The sequence below is a fragment of the Mus caroli genome, chromosome 1, assembly GCF_900094665.2.
Source record: "Mus caroli chromosome 1, CAROLI_EIJ_v1.1, whole genome shotgun sequence".
Lineage (NCBI taxonomy): Eukaryota > Metazoa > Chordata > Mammalia > Rodentia > Muridae > Mus > Mus caroli.
The window spans coordinates 79,059,634-79,079,079 of record NC_034570.1 but is presented as its reverse complement, the minus strand read 5'-3'; the positions used below and the strand labels follow the sequence as shown (position 1 = coordinate 79,079,079).

General features: G+C 42.6%; 1 protein-coding gene across 2 annotated transcripts in view; it reads left to right on the top strand.

Annotated features, from left to right (window-relative positions):
• The window catches only part of Pde6d (phosphodiesterase 6D), a 42,401-nt gene that overhangs the window by 6,393 nt on the left and 16,562 nt on the right, over positions 1 to 19,446 (top strand). Inside the window, exon 1 of one of the 2 annotated variants that reach the window (XM_029478149.1) lies at positions 2,535 to 2,598. The exons of the other annotated variant lie outside the window; for it this stretch is intronic. The gene's annotated coding sequence lies outside the window, so the exon portion shown is untranslated. Of the gene's footprint in view, positions 1 to 2,534; positions 2,599 to 19,446 lie in introns of those variants that run through there. 2 annotated transcript variants of the gene reach the window in all.

Here is a 19,446-nt window from a genome sequence, read left to right as displayed (position 1 = left end):
AAAAAAAAAAAAAAAGAATTAAATGAAATTTCAGCTGGTAGTGGTGGCACAGGCCTATAATCCTAACACTCGGGAGGCAGAGACAGGTGGATCTTTGTAAGTTCAAGATCAGCCTGGTCTACAGAGTAAGTTCCAGGATAGCTAAAACTACACAGAGAAATCCTGACTCGGGGAAAAGAAAATAGGAAGAAAATAAAAAAAGGCACAACTGCTGATAGGGATTACCTTAGGGTCTTGGTCCAAGAATTAGATGAAATTAAAGTTTAACACAGTACTCAGCATGCAGTAGGTAATAAGTAATAACTGCAGTTATTCAGTCTATTCATAATTATGAATAATAATAGTAGTGAACTGGGGATATAGCTCAGCTAATTGAGTGCTTGCCTAGTGTGTGCGTGGAGCCCTGACTTGATTTTCCAGTCCATATAAGCCAGATCAAGGTCCCAGCACTTAGGAGGCAAAGGCAAGAGGATCAGAAGTTCTAGGTCATCTTAGCTGTATATTGAATTCAAGGTCACCATGGATTTCAGGAAACCCTATCTCAAAAAACAGTAACACTAGTGCTGCTATCCTCTAGAACATAAGGTAATGTCTTTAGGTGCACATTCTGTGAATACAGGTAGCAGCCAGAGGTCAGTCTAAAGAGTTGATTCTCAAGCACCAATATCAAGTGGTCCACCTTGTCTGAGACAAGATCTTAGAACTTGCCAGTTGGCCTAGGGGAGGTGGTCAGGAGCCCCCTGTTTCCTTCTTTCCGATACTTGTATTGCAAGCCTATGCCACCATGCCTAGCTCTCTTGTGTGGGTTCCAGGATCAGAACATGCTTGCTTCTTACATGCTTGCCTGGCAAGCACTTTACCAACTGAGCTATTTCCCTAGCCATAAGAATTCCTTCTGTTTTTACAATTATTTATATTTATGTATATGTGTGAGTGCCTACATGTGTGTATTCCCACTTGTGTATCTGGTACCCTCAGTGTCCAGAAGAGGGTGTCTAATCCCCTGAAACTGGAGTTAGGTAGTTGTGAGCCACTTGATGTTGGTGCTAGGAACCAAGCCTGGGTCCTCTGGAAGAGCAGCAGTGTTGTTAACCACTGAGCCATCTCTTCAGCCCCTACTCATATTTCATTTGAGAATTATTTTCTGTTGTACTTACATCCTCTATGTTTTTTTTTTTCCTCATCTCTTAAATTCAGGGGCAGCCTGGGATAAGAAAGGTGATTTTAACAACTAGTCACCTAGAAGGGGAAAGATACTTCTCGGGAAGTATTTAAATTGCAAATGGATATCTACTTTTTAATATTATATTTCATTGTATGACATGCCTGATATGTATTAAAGTACTCCTCCATTAGCCTCTGGGGGTCAGAACAGTGTGTCAGGTCCCCTGGAACCGGAGCCACAGGCAGCTGATAGCTACCATATGGGTGCTGGGAGTTGAAGCCTGGTCCTCTGAAGAGTAGTAAGCACTCTTAGCTACCGAGCCATCTCTCCAGCACCAAATGGGTATATTCTTGATTTCACTTTTTTTGTTTCCATTTTAAACATAGTCTGTAGTAAAGAAAAGGCTAATCACAGGAATACAGTTAGCGACTTTGATCATGATCATATAGAAGAGCTTGTTACTCAGAGCTAATAAGCACAACATTATGGGCCATTAGGTTTTTACAGCAAAGTTACTCACAGAATGTATCCGTCTTCAAATGAGCAGCCCAGACTGCATGAGAAAGAAGAGAGAATGCCTCACACGATCCCTTAGACCTCAGCGCACATAAATGAGTGTGTAGTGGTAGTATTCAGAAGACCACCTTATCAATAGGTCCAGTTATTTCCACTTCCCTCTGGAATCTTGTCCTTAAACATCTGAAAAGTATCAGATAAAAACTATATGTGCACCAAGCAGAGGTGGCACATGCCTTTAGTCTCAGCTCTCAGGAGGCAGAGACAAATGGATCTCTGAATTAAGAGGACTGCTCCACAGAGTTAGTTCCAGGACAGCCAGGGCTATACAGACAAACCCTACCTCAAATACCTAGCAAGTTAGTGAGCTCTAGAAAGTTCAGTAAAAGAATGTCTTTTTCTAAAAAAAAAAAAAAAATTAATAATAAATTAGCTAGGCAAAGTGGCACAACCCTTTGATTCCAGGATTTCGGAGGCAGAGGCAGGTAGATTTCTGTGAGTTCAAGGCCAGCCTGGTTTACATAGAGAATTCCAGGACAGCCAGGGAGGGCTCCATGGAAAAAGCCTGCCTGAAAAAAATAAGATGAAGTGATTGAAAATAGACTTGAAACCCATCTCTGACCTCCTCAAGACTTGTATAAGAGAGATGGAAGAATAACAGCACAGGGTGGTAAGTGCACAGCATTGCCCTGAGTGCAGCAGAAAAGCAGTGATTACTGCTGGGGGCGGGCGCTCTGGAAGGCTTCAGATTTGTCATCTAAATAGAGTCTTGAAAGATGAGTAGGTGTTAAGGAGTCTAATCTTTAGATTCTGGGGAGTAGCAGCAACACGGTGGCAGGCACAGTGCAGAGCTGGAGCCGAGCAAAGGAGCCTGGAGATCAAAAGTCCTTAGAGGATTGGAGTGGGGATTTCAGTCCGTGAGTATGAGACACTGTACTGAGAGTCTGTGACAGCTTACACATTAGTGCTGATCTTAAGAGTAATATCTAAGGAAGCAAGATGAACTATGATCTGTCAATATTAGAGGATGGATAGAGGGAAAAAAGTCAGCAAATATATTATTCAAGAAACCTGGTGACAAAACCAAGTTTAGGAGGTAGCTTGAGTAAGGTTATCATGACTGGTGGGTGAGTGGGTGGTTGTGAATTTCAGTGGTCAAGCACTAGCCTAGCTTGCATGAGGCCAGAGATTACCCCACACCCTTCACCCCACCCCCAGCACTGAAGAAATCAAGAGGAGTTCAGTTAAACAGTAAGAGTCACTTTCTCAGTTGTCGAACTGTATTGCATCATTTATTATCTGTAAGCACAGATTATGGTTGCTCCAGTTGACTTGTAAGGGTATTATGCAATTACGCCATCCCACTTCAAACACCGTAGCTCTTCAAATGTATTGTGCTTGCTATTGTTATTACAGTCATTTATTTAACTTCACTCTGAAGTTTAAATTTGCTTTTGCAAATTTATACATTTCATGTTTCAGGATGCCAAAAAGGCCAGAGACTCATTGATTTTCCTTTATACTGTCTTAGACCTCTGAAAGCATCTGTTCGTCAGACTGGGACGTAGTTGTCGTGCAGTAAAAACAGAACTGTAGAACCATCTTTCGCTTTCCATTTCCTATTTATTTATTTATTTATTTGAGGGGTGAGACGAGGCTCCCAAGTGTGGATTACAACTTGTGAGCTCAGACCTTTTGGTTTTTTATTTATTTGTTTGGTATTTGTGGGACAGGAGTTTTTGTGTAGTCCTGGCTGTCCTGGAACTTGCTCTGTAGACCAGACTGGCCTTGAACTCACAGAGAACCATTTGCCTCTATTTCCTACATACTGAGATTAAAGGTGTATCTCACTACTGAGCAGCCTTTTTACCTTTTTTAAGGGTTATAATTTAAGGAAATTGATGCCCTTCTCAGAACTATAGCTCTTTTTTTTTTTTTAAGTTAGGTAAAGTTCAAGAATCACTGAATATAGATTTTGGTGGCATTCAAGAACACAATTCTTTGCCTTCAAATAAGGTGAAAGAATTAATCTTCGGGGAACATGCCCCTGAAAGGGGGCATATGCTATCTCTTCTATCTGGAGGTGCTGGGATACAAACAAGGCAAAGCTAGTCGGTAAGAATCTTTCAGATGTGTCTCTTCTGGCTTGTCTGATGCCAGTTTCAGGTGCTTAACTGTAGGTCAGTGCAGTCATTGACTCTAGAAAATGAAATGTTTGTTTCATTGTCTGACTTGGCTAATGAGAAGACTGTGTTATGTTTCAAGTGATGATCTCTTTCTCATTACTAAGTTACTTGCCTGCACTGTTCCCAGGCCAGTTTGGATTTAGATTGTCTCTTTTCCAAGCACGGCAGCATTGCCAGAGGAAGAGTATTATTTCACAGTGATACCACCATTTGTTACAGCATATTAAGTTCCAAAGATGCTGAGGCCTGGGTTCTCAGAGACACATTTATATTTTCTCTCCATGTCTCCTATAAGTGGGAACATTGCTGGGAAATTATTGAGTAGAGAAGTTGGTTTCATTATATGTCAATTAGAATTGGCTTTCAAGAATGTACTAAAACAGCAAGATTTCACAGTAATTTAAGGCACTTGCTACCAAGCCTAGCCATCTGAGCTTGGTCCCCCAGGATCCCCAAAGAAGAAGGAAATAACTGAGTCTCACAAGTTGTCCTCTAACTCTACCTATGTGTACATGTGTATTTGTGTACACACATATGTATATATGCACACAGGATAAATGAAGGAACTCTGAAAGTTTTTCATAAGTGGGGCTGGGGCCTGGAGAGATGGCTTAGTGGTTAAGATCACTGGCTGCTTTGCTAGAGGACCTGGGTTCACAGCTCCCACACATGGCCTTACAGCTGTCTGTACCTCCAGTTCCAGATCATCTGACCCTTTTTCTGCTTTCAGGAACTATACCAGGAATGTACACAGTGTATAGACATACATGCAATCAAAATACCAATACACATAGAATAAAATAATAATTTTAAAAAATAAAATAAATCTTAAAAGAATGCCCTAAAGGATCTGTCCTATGTGGCAAACCTAGGGCAGAAGCCGCATGAGGTACTGACAGAGTAGGTATACAAGCAAGGAGGTTCAGGTAGAGAAGAAAGCATCACAACCAGAAAGTGGAAGTGCAGAGCAAAGGACAGTATTGCAGTGATGAAATGCTCAGGATGCCACCAAATAGAAAGCTCCTTTGTTCACTGCCAGGCACTGTAGCTGCTTCCACCCCAAAAGAATGAGCAGAAAGCTTTTCTTTATGCCAGTGACCTTGTTATGGAAGCTTTGCCTCATACTGCTTTGGTCTGCAGTGGTAGACATTAGCATATGTCATTATATGCCTAGTCAGCCATTTTGCCTGAAAAAAAAATCTACTTACCTTGAAATTACTCAGAGCCACATGCCCATATATAATTTACAAGTACTCTGCCAAGTCATGAATTCAGGCCTAATGCAGAAAAAGCTTTTAAGTTCTGATGTGTTTTACCTACAAATCAGCTGACTGATTTAGCTGTTCTTCTTAAAGACAGTGGGTGGTCAAGGTTTTTTTAGTTTGTTTTTAGATTTTTTTTTAAGTTGTGTGTGCGTGTGCAGGTGCATGCAGGAACTCACAAAGGCCAGATGCTCCTTGGAGCTAGATTTATAGGCAGTTGTGTGTCTGATGTGTGTGCTGGGAATTGAACTCTGGTTCTCTGCAAAGCAGTATTCACTCTTAACTGCTAAGGCATCTCTCACACACCACTGGTTAGTTATTTTGCAGAGCACTGGTCTGATTTCCCCTTCTACAACCCACTGATCCCCGAGTGAGCAGCTCCCCTGGTCTGCTTCTTAGACACTCTTAAATAACCCTTGCTTTCTGGTTGTTAACCTGAAGGAGAGTTCCCATCAACCTTCTGACTTGCTCTGTGATGTTCACTTGTGTTTCAGCACATATTTGAGTCTCTTGTATTGAGTGCTAAGATGATCAATAAACCTGGGTGGAATTTGATTTACAAACTCACACTGTGTATACACACACGTTCTACAGTACAGGGTCAGTGGGGCACTGAAGCAGACATCACTCTAGAGAATGGAGTGTGTGGCTGAGCCTAACTAAGCCCAGCAGCTTTCTCTGGTAAGCCTTCATTTTTCAGCATGACTTTTAAAGCAGCTTGTTAACCTGCTAACCTGTTGCCTGTGATTTTCTGTCCCCTGCCAAACTGTCATCTTTTTTACAATACTTCCTATTGTATTATCTCTTCTGTTGTCTTTTCAACTAGTTATTTGGTTTTTTTTAAATAAATTCTGGCATGGCGGCACATACCTTTAATCCCAGCACTTGGGCAGCAGAGATAGGCAATTTCTCTAAGGTTGAATACAGCCTGGTCTACATAGGAGGTTCCAGGACAGCCAGGATTGTATAGAGAAACTTGTCTCAAAAAAATAAAATTCTCTTTTAGGACTTGCATGATAGGTTAACAGGTAAAGGTATCTGCTGCCAAGTCTGACAACCTGACTTCAATCCCTGGGACCTGCATAGTGAATGGAGAGAACTGACTTTTGTAGATTGTCCTCCAACTTCCCCACATATGTGCACATGCCTGTGTGTGTGCACACACACACACAAAATAAATAATCTTAATTAATATGCCCTTGACCTACTTACAAAACCTGAACTATATGTGTTCCTTAGATATGAGACAAACCTTGTCAAGAGCAGAAAAGAAAACGATAATATGCTTTCTGTTAACTTCTTATCCTTCACCATAAGCATGGTTAGTACTGACCAGGCAGGACAGGGGTGGATACATAGACTTGGAAATGACTGAGAGGGTGAAGACTGCAGACTGCTGACCCACAGGAGCCTCCTCACTCTTACCATCCCTCTGACTCTCTTAGTCTATCCCTGAATATATATATTTTTTTTTAAGATTTATTTATTTATTATATGTAAGTACACTGTAGCTGTCTTCAGACACACCAGAAGAGGGAGTCAGATCTCATTACGGATGGTTGTGAGCCACCATGTGGTTGCTGGAATTTGAACTCAGGACCTTCAGAAGAGTAGTCGGGTGCTCTTACCTGCTGAGCCATCTCACCAGCCCCCCCCCCCCCCGAATATGTTCTTAAGAAACAGTTTTGGTCTTTAGTACTTTTAGTGCAAAAGAAAGGAGCCCACTTGCTTATCTGAACTAGCTCTCTAGAGCAGACCTATGTTTGACCAGGCTTGGTTTCAGGTACTGAGCCCCTATTGGAGCCAGTGTAAGATGACCCATTCTGCCAGATGCTTTCCTCCTGAGATTTTCTGATCTCCTCTTTATCTTCTCCTAACATTATCCAAAGAAGGTAAGAGGTCTTTTTACCAAAATCTTTGTTACAAACAAACTTCCATATCAACTAAGGTAATTTCCGGTTGTTTTACAAAATTAAATTTCCAGTTTAAAAAATGAAATTGTAAGTTCTTGAATACCCCTGAACTAATGTAAGCTTGTGGTCTCATTCAAGGTATAAAAAAGCAGGAAAGCTACTTTTTAATCATCAAACACAATAGTACTCAAAGGAGATCATTATTTGGAAATATTTAACCTCAAGTATTTAAATATAGCTTATAATAAGGAAGTTTTGTTGTCGTGAGTAGAATTTTTGTTACCTGTATGAATTTCAGTAGTTTCCTGTTCTCTACTAAGCATATCACAAGAGAATGATTTTAGAAAGGAACAAAGGACCATTCCCATCTAGGAGTCTGCTTGCATTTCTCACCTTCAGTTTTCCTAGCCTTGGTGGCTTGTCTTCACCAAGGGACCCAGGACCCTGCAGCTGCACTCTCTTCCCTGGGGAATTCAGTGTAGACAGACTTGTTTATCTAAATGCCACCTGTGCTGTTTCTTAGCTGCAGTAGATTCTGTACTATAGTTTCTCTCTCTGGGACAAATGGCATGCAGGAAGCTGGAAGTGTCCTAGATGCTAAGAGCATAGCCATTGGAATCAGTCAGTGGAAAGCCAATTTTAGAACTAAACTCTTGGGTTAGTTAATGAAGTGTTTATCTAACATGAATGAAACCCTAGGTTCAGTCTACAGCACCATCTAAAACAGGGTCTAGTGGTTTATGCCCATAATCCAAGCACTTGGGAGGTAGAGACAGAAGGATCCGAAATTCAAGACCACTCTAAGCTACAGAAAATCCTGCCACCAAAAAATAAGTAAGGCTTTACCACTCACTGGTTTTGAAACCAGTAAGTTTGAAACTTTCATCTTGGAACTGAAAGTTGCTCATCAAAATAAGGATCATAATAATGCCTATTTCAGAGGATTATGAGGAGGAGTCTGATAAACATGGGTAAAAGCTTATAGTGCATTAGCTGGCACTCAGCACCTATTAGCCATCATTTATACAGTAAATAGGAACTTGAAAGATGTCCGTTTCTGCCAAGGGCTCTTATCATCTTGTATAGGATGGATCACCTGATAACAGAATTCCTTCTCATTTCAGTTTCTTCTGTTCATTTAAACAGATCTTTTTGATACATGTGATAACCATGTTATGTAATTTCTCTGGATATTTTTTTCAGAAAAGTTTTAATTGTTTTAAGAATTAGAGAAATATAAATACCTTCTGGTTAATTTGTGACCATTTTTATACTATTTGTTGTTCTATATGTTAAGCATTTGTAATTTCCATGGAAAAGCCCAGGCAGTGAGCAGTTTTCTTCTTTAGTTTGTTACAGTCTGGTGCAGTATATCTAGAAGGTTAGAAAGTCACAGAAAGGTTGCCTGGAAGCTGCCAAGGGACCCCACATCTAAGCTTCTGGGTGTTCTCTCTGCACACAAAAGAGAGGCATCCGGGCAAGTGGTTCAGTTTGTTGTTAGTTCCCAAGCACTGCCAGGGGAGACTTAACCCCCTGAGTCTCTCCTGTCCTCAGGAGGGCGTGATGGCTGGTAGTCTAGCCCATCTTCAGTGTAGTAACTGGACTGGTTCCCAGATGCATTTCTGACATGGAAGAGATTCCTGCAGGCCTCCTGCTAGCATTTCTGTATGCCTTGCTAGCTCTGTAGCCAAGGGCTTGCTTTTTCTGTTTTTAAACATTTGATCATTTCCCTCACTGCCCATCTCTCTTCTTTGCCGGGCCAGCTTGCCCTCCTGTGTACACACACTGCAAAAACCACAGTGACTGCTCTCCACTCTCCCTCAAACACGCCATTCTAAACGTTTCTGATCCCTGAAGTCTCCCTTCCTAGAGACGTGTTTTTTAACCGTCCTTCCCACTTGTTCATCACCAAGGCCTCCCTATCTAGTGCTGTAGTGTATGGACTTCAGTGATGGGAATGGTTTTCTTTCTGTTCTTTAAGATAATTTTCCTTCCAGAATCACAGGGCTACTCAGAATTTGGCTTCTGGGTATTCGCTTTGGCCTCACTTGGAAACTGGTTAGAAATATAGAATGACAGTTTGTAGCTCAGACCCACTGAAGTTTGTGGTTCATGAGAGTTTAAGGAAGCCAGACCTAACTGAGCATGCTAGCTCACTTATAACTGCTTAGAAGGTTGAGGCAAGTTTAGGCCATTTTGGAAAACTTAGGGAGATCCCTGTCTTGTCTTAAACTAGACTAGAAAATGGATAAGGGTGCTAGCTCAGTGATAGAATGCCTGTCTGGCATGCTGGAGACCCTGCGGTCAATCCCCAGTACTTGGAGATTTTAACCCTACTGGAAAAACTGTCAACTAGTAGACCCCAGCCTGGCTTTTAGTACAATCACATGGGGAGTCATATATATATATATATATATATATATATATATATATATACATATATGAATGAGGGAGAGTGTGTGTGTGTGAATTAGTTTGGAGCTTGGTTTTGGTTTTTGTTTTGTTTTCCAAGACAGAGTTTCTCTGTGTAGCACTGGCTATGTCTTGGAACTCACTCTGTAGACCAGGCTGCAGGCTTTGCCACTGCCTCCCAGCTAATATTTATGTTTATTGTATGTATATGTATCAGAATATGTATGTGTGTGTGTGTGTGTATATTTTATAGAGACCACACAAGTGCAAGAGCATGTTGAGGTCAGAGGTCAGAAGAGGCATTAACCAAGGTCCTCTTCTAGAGCAGTAAGTGCTCTTAACCACTGAGCATCTCTCCAGCCCCTGTACGGTGAATCCTGAAAACCAGTGATGCCTGAGTTCCACCTCCAGAGATTGTAATTTGATTGGCTTGAGTGGGAGTTTGCAAGCTCTGATTATAACAGGCAGCCAAAATTGAACCATTGGTATTCATAAAATTTTTTAAACAAGTGTCATGTGGCCCAGACAGGCCTCAGATTTGCTGTGTAACCAAGGATGTCCTTGCACTCCCGATTTCCTGCATCACCTGCAGAGTTTGTAGACAGCAAAGGTTCACTTTGGAGGATTTTGTTTTGTTGCTGTTTGCAGTACTGGGGATTGAATGTAGGACTTCATACACCCTCGGCAAGTGCTGCAGCCCAGGAATTATTAATGGCCTTAAGATATCACCTGTGTACCACTGAAGGGAATTGTGTTTCTAATTTTCCCTTTTAAGTCCTTAGTTTAGTTGGAATTGTGTTCAAGACAATTCTGAGTCTTACATAGAAAGCTAGACAATTCCAAGCAGAACATCTTGAAAACCTTGACAGTCTGTGGCTGGCTGAGCTGCATGGTGATCCAAGGTCATCAAAGCCACTGGGGAGCAGCTCAGCGACAGAGTGCTTGCCTGGTGTGCAGAGGGCTCTGGCACTGAGAAAAAGAAAAAGTAAGGGTACCCTCTTTGGGAAACCTTTGGAAGTAAGTGCCAACCTTAAAAGCAGCGATCTACTGCTAGATGAGGTGGCCACACCTTGAATTCAAGCACATAGGAGGCAGAGGAAGGCTGGTCTCTGAGTTTGGGGCTAGCCTGAAGCAAAAGTTGAGTTCTAGGACATACAGGGCTACACAGAGAAACCCTGTCTTAAAAAGCCAGGAGGACGAGGAGGAAGAAGAAAAGGAAACAGTGATCTACTTAAAGTCATTCTGAGGTGGGCATGTAGCTCACTGGTAGAGTATGTATAAGGCCCTGGTTCCACCCTCCAGAACCACAAACTTCTCAGAAATGTACAGTTCCAGAAAAATTTATTTTATTGTGTGTGCTCAAGGGCACATTATGTGCACTGTGAGGGTGTGCCACAGCACACCTGTGACAATCAGTTCCCTCCACCTGTCCACATAGGTTCATGGGATCAAACTCAGGCCATCAGACTTCACAGCAATCATCTTTACCCACTGGGCGGTCTCACCAGTCCTCCTGCCTTAGCCTCCTGAGGGCATGGTTCACCATACCTGGCAACTAGCTTGATCAGGGGGTTGGAGAAAGGTGTGAAAGTGGGTTTGAACCTGGTCTCACTATGTAGCTCAGACCGACCAGAACTCACTATCCATGTGAGCCTTAAATTCACAGCAGCCCTCTTGCCTCGGGCTCAAACATGAGCCACCATGCCTGGCTGCTGCTTTTCTTCCTCTTCCTCCTCCTCCTTCTCCTCCTCTTTTCTTTTTTTTTTTTTTTAAAGAAAGATCTTATATCCCAATGCAGAAAGACTTCTGGAGCTGTCCCAATAGTATATAGTATGAACAAGATGTGAGCTTCCTTGAGTGGTTTTAGTCTGAGTTTGTCTTTACCTGAAACTGTAGCTCTATCAGTTTGGCGATCTTGTCCAGGTATGCAAATGAGAAAGAAAGGAGACACCTGGGTATGGCAGAAGACTGAAAGGAGATACAGGTTAGTCGGCAGGCATGTGTTAGACACTGATAGATATCTTATCTCACAAGGCCTCCTCACGGTGGAGCCAACTATGGCACTTTGTACTAACCTCTCTTCCAGATCAGGCTTCTCACAGTGCAGTGTAATTCTCCTACCTGGTAGTTTCTCTACCTAGAGGAGACTCTGAGAACCACAGCAGAGCCTGAACCCAACATTCATGACCATTTAGTAAATGCTAGATGAATGAAATGCCCAATTAACTTTGCTATAATACAACATGGTTTGGTCAGTTTCAAATCTGAATTAATCCTACCTTTTTTAATATCAATCATAGTTTTATACCAGTAAGTTTAAACTGTAAAATAGATAAGTACACTGAAGTTTAGGAGGAAAAATGGAAGAAAACTATTTTGGACTTGTAAAATTCTATCAAAGCTTTAAGATTCAATTTTTACTTTTATTTATTTATTTTATTTTTGAGACAAGGTTTCTCTCTGTATCCCTGACTGCCCTGAAATTCCATTTGTAGGTCAATCAGGATGGTCTCAAACTCAGAGATCTGCCTGCCTCTGCCTTCCCAGAGCCAGGATTAAAAAGTGTGCAGCTCATGGCCCTGCTTATAGTTTGTCTGTCTTTTTTTTTTTTTTTCCTAAACGGGTTTTGCAAGGGATGGAGGCACAGGCCTTTCTTTTTGACTGTATTAGAAGGGTCAGATTTCAACCAAAACATGTTAAGAGGTTTAGTTAAGAGACCATGTTTTTGGAAATTTTTTTCAAAGTTTGGAAATTGTAGGTGCCTAAACTAGGTGTGATGGTGTGTGCCTTTCATCTCAACACTGAGGAGGCAGAGGCAGGCAAATTTCTGTAAAGTCAAGGCCACTCTGCTATTACACAAGATGAGCTCCTAGCCAGCCCAGCCATAGTAAGACCCTGCCATAGATAGCTGGATGATTGGATAGATAGGCAGGCAGGCATGCTTATAAATATATATCTGTATATTCCTAGATGTTGCTTTCTGACTGGAAATCAGTTTTTTAAACATAGATACATTATCAATAAGCTTAACTTCATGTTCATTTCAAGAAAAATTTTAGATACCTGTAGTATCTGTACATTGTAGTATAGTACATTGTCTGCACCCAGCTCAGGTCACGAACACACAGAGTAAGGCCTGTCCATCCCATGCCCTTTAACATTTGTCTTCCCAGTTCTTGAGGTTTGTTCTTTTAAACTTTTTAACTTTGGGGAGAGCTGGCCTCTCCCGATCTGTCCTCAGGAGGCATGGCTCTAACAAGAGCTTATCCCTTGTGCCTCGGAAAACTGGGAGGATAAAGAGCTTTGTTGATAGAAACTTGGGTTTCATTCTTGACCCTGATCTTTCTTGGAACAAAGCACAGGTCTCCAGAATGCTTTCTTTGTGAAAGTCAGAGGCCAGTGGCATTCCCTGGAGGAAGACCTGAGTTCTGGTGTCTAGGGAGTGATGTTGGAGCTGGTGACGGTGCTTGGCTCTCCCTGGGGATACCTTGGAAGGGAAGAACAAAAGAACTGGCCCATTAGGATTGTCTGATGCTAATTCATAGAAACCCTAGGACACTTTCAATCTTAAAAATAAATCAGCTTTGTTCCTCAAATTATGAGACTTTTAATAGTAAAGTTTTAATATCTCAAAACTTAGTTTTCTCATCCAGAATGTAAAGCTAGAGGTAATAAGACCCAGCAGAGTTCTGGTTTTGTAATTCAGCTAATGCAACATTTGAGACAGCATCTGTTAACGAGGTAAAGCATAAAGTATGGGGAAACAAGAGCTGGACTCTAGTGCTCAATTTTAAAATTTTTAAATATAGGAGAAAATAACTGTACAAGCCAATTAGAAAGGCTTTGTGAGCCGGGCGGTGGTGGTACACGCCTTTAATCCCAGCACTCAGAAGGCAGAGGCGGGCAGATTTCTGAGTTTGAGGCCAGCCTGGTCTACAGAGTGAGTTCCAGGATAGCCAGGGCTACACAGAGAAACCCTGTCTTGAAAAAAAGAAAAAGAAAGAAAGGCTTTGTGTCAGTACAACGTGAGTGAGTGTTTCTGTGTCCTGGGTTCTCTTACTAGTTTTGTTTTGTGCAGTACAGTCCTGGGGCTGAACCTGAGGCCCACACATCCTGAGCAGGTGCTCTGCTACTGCGTGGCCTGCATCCCCAGGCTCTCATTAGCTTTACTACATTGAACTTTGTTTAATGTTTGCAAAAGTCATGTAAGTATTATGTTTTAGAGTTTAGGTAAATGGCACTAAGAAGTTAAGGAACTGGAGAGGAGGCTTAGTGGTTAAGTGCACTCGTTGCTCTTGCAGTAGACCTGGGTTTGGTTCTCAGCACCCACATGGTGGCACACAACCATCCCTAACTCCAGTTCCAGGATATCTGATGAGTTTTCTCATCAGACACACGTGTGGCACAGACAATGTTGTCCTACTGGCAAAACAATCATATCTGTAAGATCTTTTTTAAAATTTTTGTTTTAACAAGCCCTGGAGCACGTGCTCAGGATGTGCTGGGCCTCAGGGTTCAGCCCCAGGACTGCACAAAACAAAACTAGTAAAATACTCAGTGGTTAAAGGCGCTTTCCAAAAAAGCCTGGCAATCCAAGTTTAATTCCTACAACCCTCACAAAAGTGGGAGGAGAGAACTCTGTAAAGTGCCCTCTTGTCTCCCCAGGAACTCACCCACACAGTAATAATTTTCCAAAACAGGGTTTTTCTATATAGCCCTGGCTGTCCTGGAACTCAGAAATCCACCTGCCTCCGCCTCCCAAGTGCTGGGATCAAAGGCGTGCGCCACCACTTCCCCACAATAATTTTAATTGTTAAATGAAGTTAACTATTAAATGCCTGAGCCATTATTGTACACCTATCCAAAGACTCCACATTTTGTTCTAGCTGATGGAAGAGAGGAAGTGGAGCTAAACACAGTGGAACACTGGAATACAAATTAATAAAGAGACCGAAAGGGTGAAAAATGCCCAGTAGCAAAGTATGAAAAAGACTAGGAACATGGAGAGAAAGAGATACTGGTCAGTTGTTACCCTCTTTAGTTAAAACAGATGGTTTTCAAGATGAGGTAGAAACACCCTTGTGGAGGGTGTTGACCTCTGAGTCTACTAGACCTGATCTAGAGAAAGGGGGAGGGGGTGCACTGAAAGGTTCTGAACCGGGAACTAGCATTCAGTAAGTGAGAGTTAAGAAAGACTATTCTAGTGGCACTGGGTTGACATGTAGAGGGAAAGGATGAAGGAACAAAAGCAGTTACGTTCTTGCCAAACCCCAGTGATGATATGGAAATGTCACCACCTTTCAGTGGCAGAAATATCAGGACCTGGTGTACTGTCCAGGAAGGAAGGTCACAGGGAGGGTGTGCAACAGCCAGACAGAAAGACTTGAAGAGCAAGTTCTGCACCAAAATAATCTTACTCTCATAGCAGACTAGACACCTTGAGAACAGTTTATAAATGGTCATAACTACTCCAGCCAAAAGCTTCCTGTACTCCCAAATGCCAGCTTCTCCAGGCCACAGTTATGTACTCAGGTATTACACAGATACATGCGCCTTGGAAAAGTTTAGGGTTTTTTTTTTTTTTATGTGTATGGGTCTTTTGCATGTGTATGTATATGACTATGTACCACATGTGTGCCTGGTGCCCATGGAGGCCAGAAGACAGTGTCAATCCCTCAGAACTGGAGTTACAGGTGGTTGTGGGTCACCATGTATGGGTCCTGGGAGCCAAACCTGGGTCATTTAGGAGGATAGCAGTGCTCTTAACCTCTTAGCTTTCTTCTCCAGATAGAAAATTCTTTCTTGTTGTTTGGTTAGTTTGATTAATTTTTAGAGGCACAGTCTCACTATGTCACCCTGGCTGTCCTGAAACTTGATATGTAAACCAGGCTGGCCTCAAAACTCAGAGAGATCCAACTGTACCTCCTGGACATTAGAAATAAAGGCATTTGCCACCAGACCTGGCATAACTTTTAAAATTACATTTGTATGTGTGCGTGTGTACATGCACGTGTGCACCAACAGGACGTACTTGTAGAGATCTGAGGACCAATTTGTGGAGTTGGATCTCCCCTCCCACATTTCTGTGAATTCTGGGACCATACTTGGCCTTTCATAGAACCATTACCCACTGAGCCATCTCTCCAGCCAGCCTTTGTCTTTTTTAAGACACAATCTCTTTATGTAACTCAAGCTAGCTTAGAACATGTAATCCTTTGGCCTCCTAGTCTCCTCAGCTGAGATTTATAGGTTATGTGCTACAATATCCAGCAACTTTCTCTACCATTTCATTTTTAAACTTCATTTTTATATCATGTCCGACTTAAAGGAAGTTGCAGAAATAATAGTTTATTCACATGTAAGCTTCAAGTGTGAAGTGTTCCTTATTGGTCATGTCTCACGTCACCATAGAGTATGATCAGAACCAGGTAGTCAACAGAGGCACAGTAGAGCTGTTAACTATTGTTTTAGGGCTGGGAAGTAGCCTAGTGGCAGAGTTTTAGCAAAGTACTTACACGGCCGAAGAGCCAGGCTTGGCTTCCATAGGATCTTTTAAGTGAAAGTGTTAAGTGAGGAGGGAGAGGGTTAGAAGTTGAATGAGGGTTAGAAGATAAGTGTGAGAAGAACGTGGTAGACTTCTTGCCAAGCCAGATCTACAGAATGTCCTTCCCTTTATCTGAGTGATCCTTCCACTTTTGCCAAGTAGCAACCACAGGGTTCAGGGCGTGTCATATTACTTGAGTTACTCTGCTATTTGGCTTGCTCTGTTTCCAGGGGAAGAGCTGGGGAGGGAATCCATGGCCTCTGCTGTTGTTACCAATCAAAAGCAACCAGCTCCGTAGGGCTCCCCTGTGACTCTGACTTAAGGCAGGGGAAAATAATGGTGACAAATTGACAGAGGCCACCTTTGCCAGCTATCATTAAGTTACCATAGAACTAGAGATTCTCTTGGTCACACAGTTAGTGTTATACTGGAAGTGGTTTTAGATACGGATTGTTTTAGTGCAAGAGGAGATACTGAAAGTAAGTGCTTATCATAAAGGGTGCTCTGTAAGCGAGGACGCAATTTAGATTCTGCTGCTTTAAAAGGATAAAATGCAACTCAGTGAAGAAATCAGATGGGAAAGGGCTTTAAGTGTGGAGTGAAAAGGCCAGATAGTGGTGACAGCACACACCTTTAACCCCAGCACTCTAGAGGCAGAGGCAGGCTGATTCCAAGGCCAGCCTGGTTTACAGAGTTCCAAAACAGCCAGGGATACACAAAGAAACCCTGTCTTAAAAAGTGGGAGGAAACGGTATATGTAAAGGTTATTTGTGCTGAGGATTTCAGTATCTATGCTACTTGTTTCTAAACTGCTAACGATCCACTCCAGGACCTGTCCAGGTATCTCAGGGTGACTCTTGCTGTGATAAAGCACCATGACCAAAGCAACTTGCAGAGGAAAAGGTTTATTTAACCTACACTTCCACATCACAGTTTATCATTGAAGAAAGGCAAAGGAGGAACTCAAGAGGGCAAAAACCTGGAGTCAGGAGCTGATGAAGAGGCCATAGAGAGGCACTGCTTACTGGCTTGCTCCTCACAGCATGCCCAGCCTGCTGCTTATAGAACCTAAGACCACCTGCTCAGGAGTGGGCCCTCCGCTCCCACATCAGTCACTAAGAAAATGTCCTACAGGAGCTGTAGAATTGCCTCAGTGGTTAAAAGGTTGAGAGCACTTGTTGCTCTTACAGAGGGCCTGGATTCAATTCCAAGCACCCACATGATCATTCACAACCCTCTGATCCAGGGGATCTGAGACCCTCTTTTGATCTCTAAGGTACCAGGCACACACATGGCACACATATACATATATGCAGGCAAAACACTGGTGCACATTAGAAGGAGGAAAATACCGTACAGTTTCCCTATAGTCCCATCTTTTGGAGGCATTTCTGAACTGGGGTTCCTCCATCCAGGTGCCTCTAGCTTGGGTCAAGTTAAAGTAAAAACTAGCCCAGTTGACCCTTGTCAGCTTGACACACAAACATCACTTATTAAGACATAACCTTTCCTTTCTTGTCCCCAAGATCTCATGTTAATGTTACCATTACCACAATATAAGACATTCCAACCTTTTAAAAATTCAAACACTTAGCCGGATGTGGTGGCGCACGCCTTTAATCCCAGCACTCGGGAGGCAGAGGCAGGCCGATTTCTGAGTTCGAGGCCAGCCTGGTCTACAAAGTGAGTGCCAGGACAGCCAGGGCTACACAGAGAAACCCTGTCTCGAAAAACAAAAAAACAGAAAAAAATTTCAAACACTTAAAGAGACTTTGTATTTTTAGAGAGATTTTTGAATATTAAAAAAAAAAAAAAAGCCGGCCGTTTAAGTGTTTGAAGAGTTCAAAATCTTTCAACTGTAGACTCATATTAAACCAAAAAATATTTAAATAGCCAGGCGGGGGTGGCACACGCCTTTGATCCCAGCACTAGGGAGGCAGAGGCAGACAGATTTCTGAGTTTGAGGCCAGCCTGGTCTACAAAGTGAGTTCCAGGACAGCCAGGGCCACACAGAAAAACCCTGTCTCGAAAAACAAAAACAAACAAACAAAAAATTTAAATACTTCTTTATTCCAAGAGAGAACCAGGGCACAGTCTGAACAAAGCAAAACCAGTTTTGGCAGTGTAAATAATTGCAGTGTATGTGATTCACTCACTATCTTTTGGGCTCCTCCAAAGGGCCTGGGTCACTTCTCTGGCTCTACTCTCTGCAGCACACACAGCTCGTCTTCTAGGCTCTGGCTGGCTCCACTCCACTGCTGCAGCTGTTCTTGGTGGTCGTCCTGTGGTGCTGGCATCTCCAAAATACTGGGGTCTTCTGCTGCATCTGGGCTGCACTTTCACCAGTAGCCTCTCCTAGGTTCTCTTCATAGCCACGATTCAAGTTCTTTTCGACTGCTTCTAAGGCTGCACTTTCTCCAATGGCCTCTCAGTGCCAAGCTTCAGCAGCTCTTCATGGCCTCTTCAGGCCTTCCAAACCAGCATCATTCTTACACATTACTAAGTTCAGCTGACAGTACAAGGTTCAACATCATAGCTTGTGTGTGTTGACCCTGAGGCAACAATTCCCAGATTTCACCTGAGTGATGCTGACCTTAAACACGGCTAGTTTCTCAGCACCAGCTGACCAACATCAGTTGTCCCAGTAAAGCTAAAGTTTCACATCAGTGGTGCTGGCCTCCTGTTGATTACAGCTGATTCTTCATTTCCCATTAGTCAGAACCTAGCAAATGGCCTGTTAAAGTGTCTAAGAGACTCTCAAACTGCCCTCTGAAACTCCGCAAGCCAGCCCTTGTTTTCATTTCTCTCAACATTCTTTCTTCCAAGCCCCTACAGAACACCCCACTGAGCTCTCCAATACTCAGTGACTTTTCTAGCCCAATTTTCCAAAGTCTTCCACAACCCTCCCAAAAACAACATGGTCAGGTCTGTCCCAACAATAGCTCATAATCCTGGCACCGATTTCTGGTTTCAGATTACTATTGCTGTGATGAAGCACCATAACCAGAAGCAACTTGGGAAGGAAGGATTTATTTAGCTTACGTTTCCACATGACACACAGTTCTTAATTGAAAGAAGGCAGAGCAGGGAGGGCGGGGACCTGGAGGCAGGAGCTGACACAGAGGCCATGAAGGAGGAAGTGCTGCTTACGAGCTTGCACTCATGGCTTCAGCCTTTCTTATAGAACCCAACTGGCCAGGGTTGGGCTGAGCTCTTCCCAGTCAATCACTAATTAAGAAAATGCCCTACAGCCCTGTCTCATGGAGGCATCTTAGTTGAGGCTCTTCCTCTCAGATGCCTCTAGCTTGTTGAAATTGACATAAAACTAGTCACACAGAGGCAAAGAATAATACTTTTTTTTTTTTTTTTTTTTTTTTTTTTTGGTTTTTCGAGACAGGGTTTCTCTGTATAGCCCTGGCTGTCCTGGAACTCACTTTGTAGTCCAGGC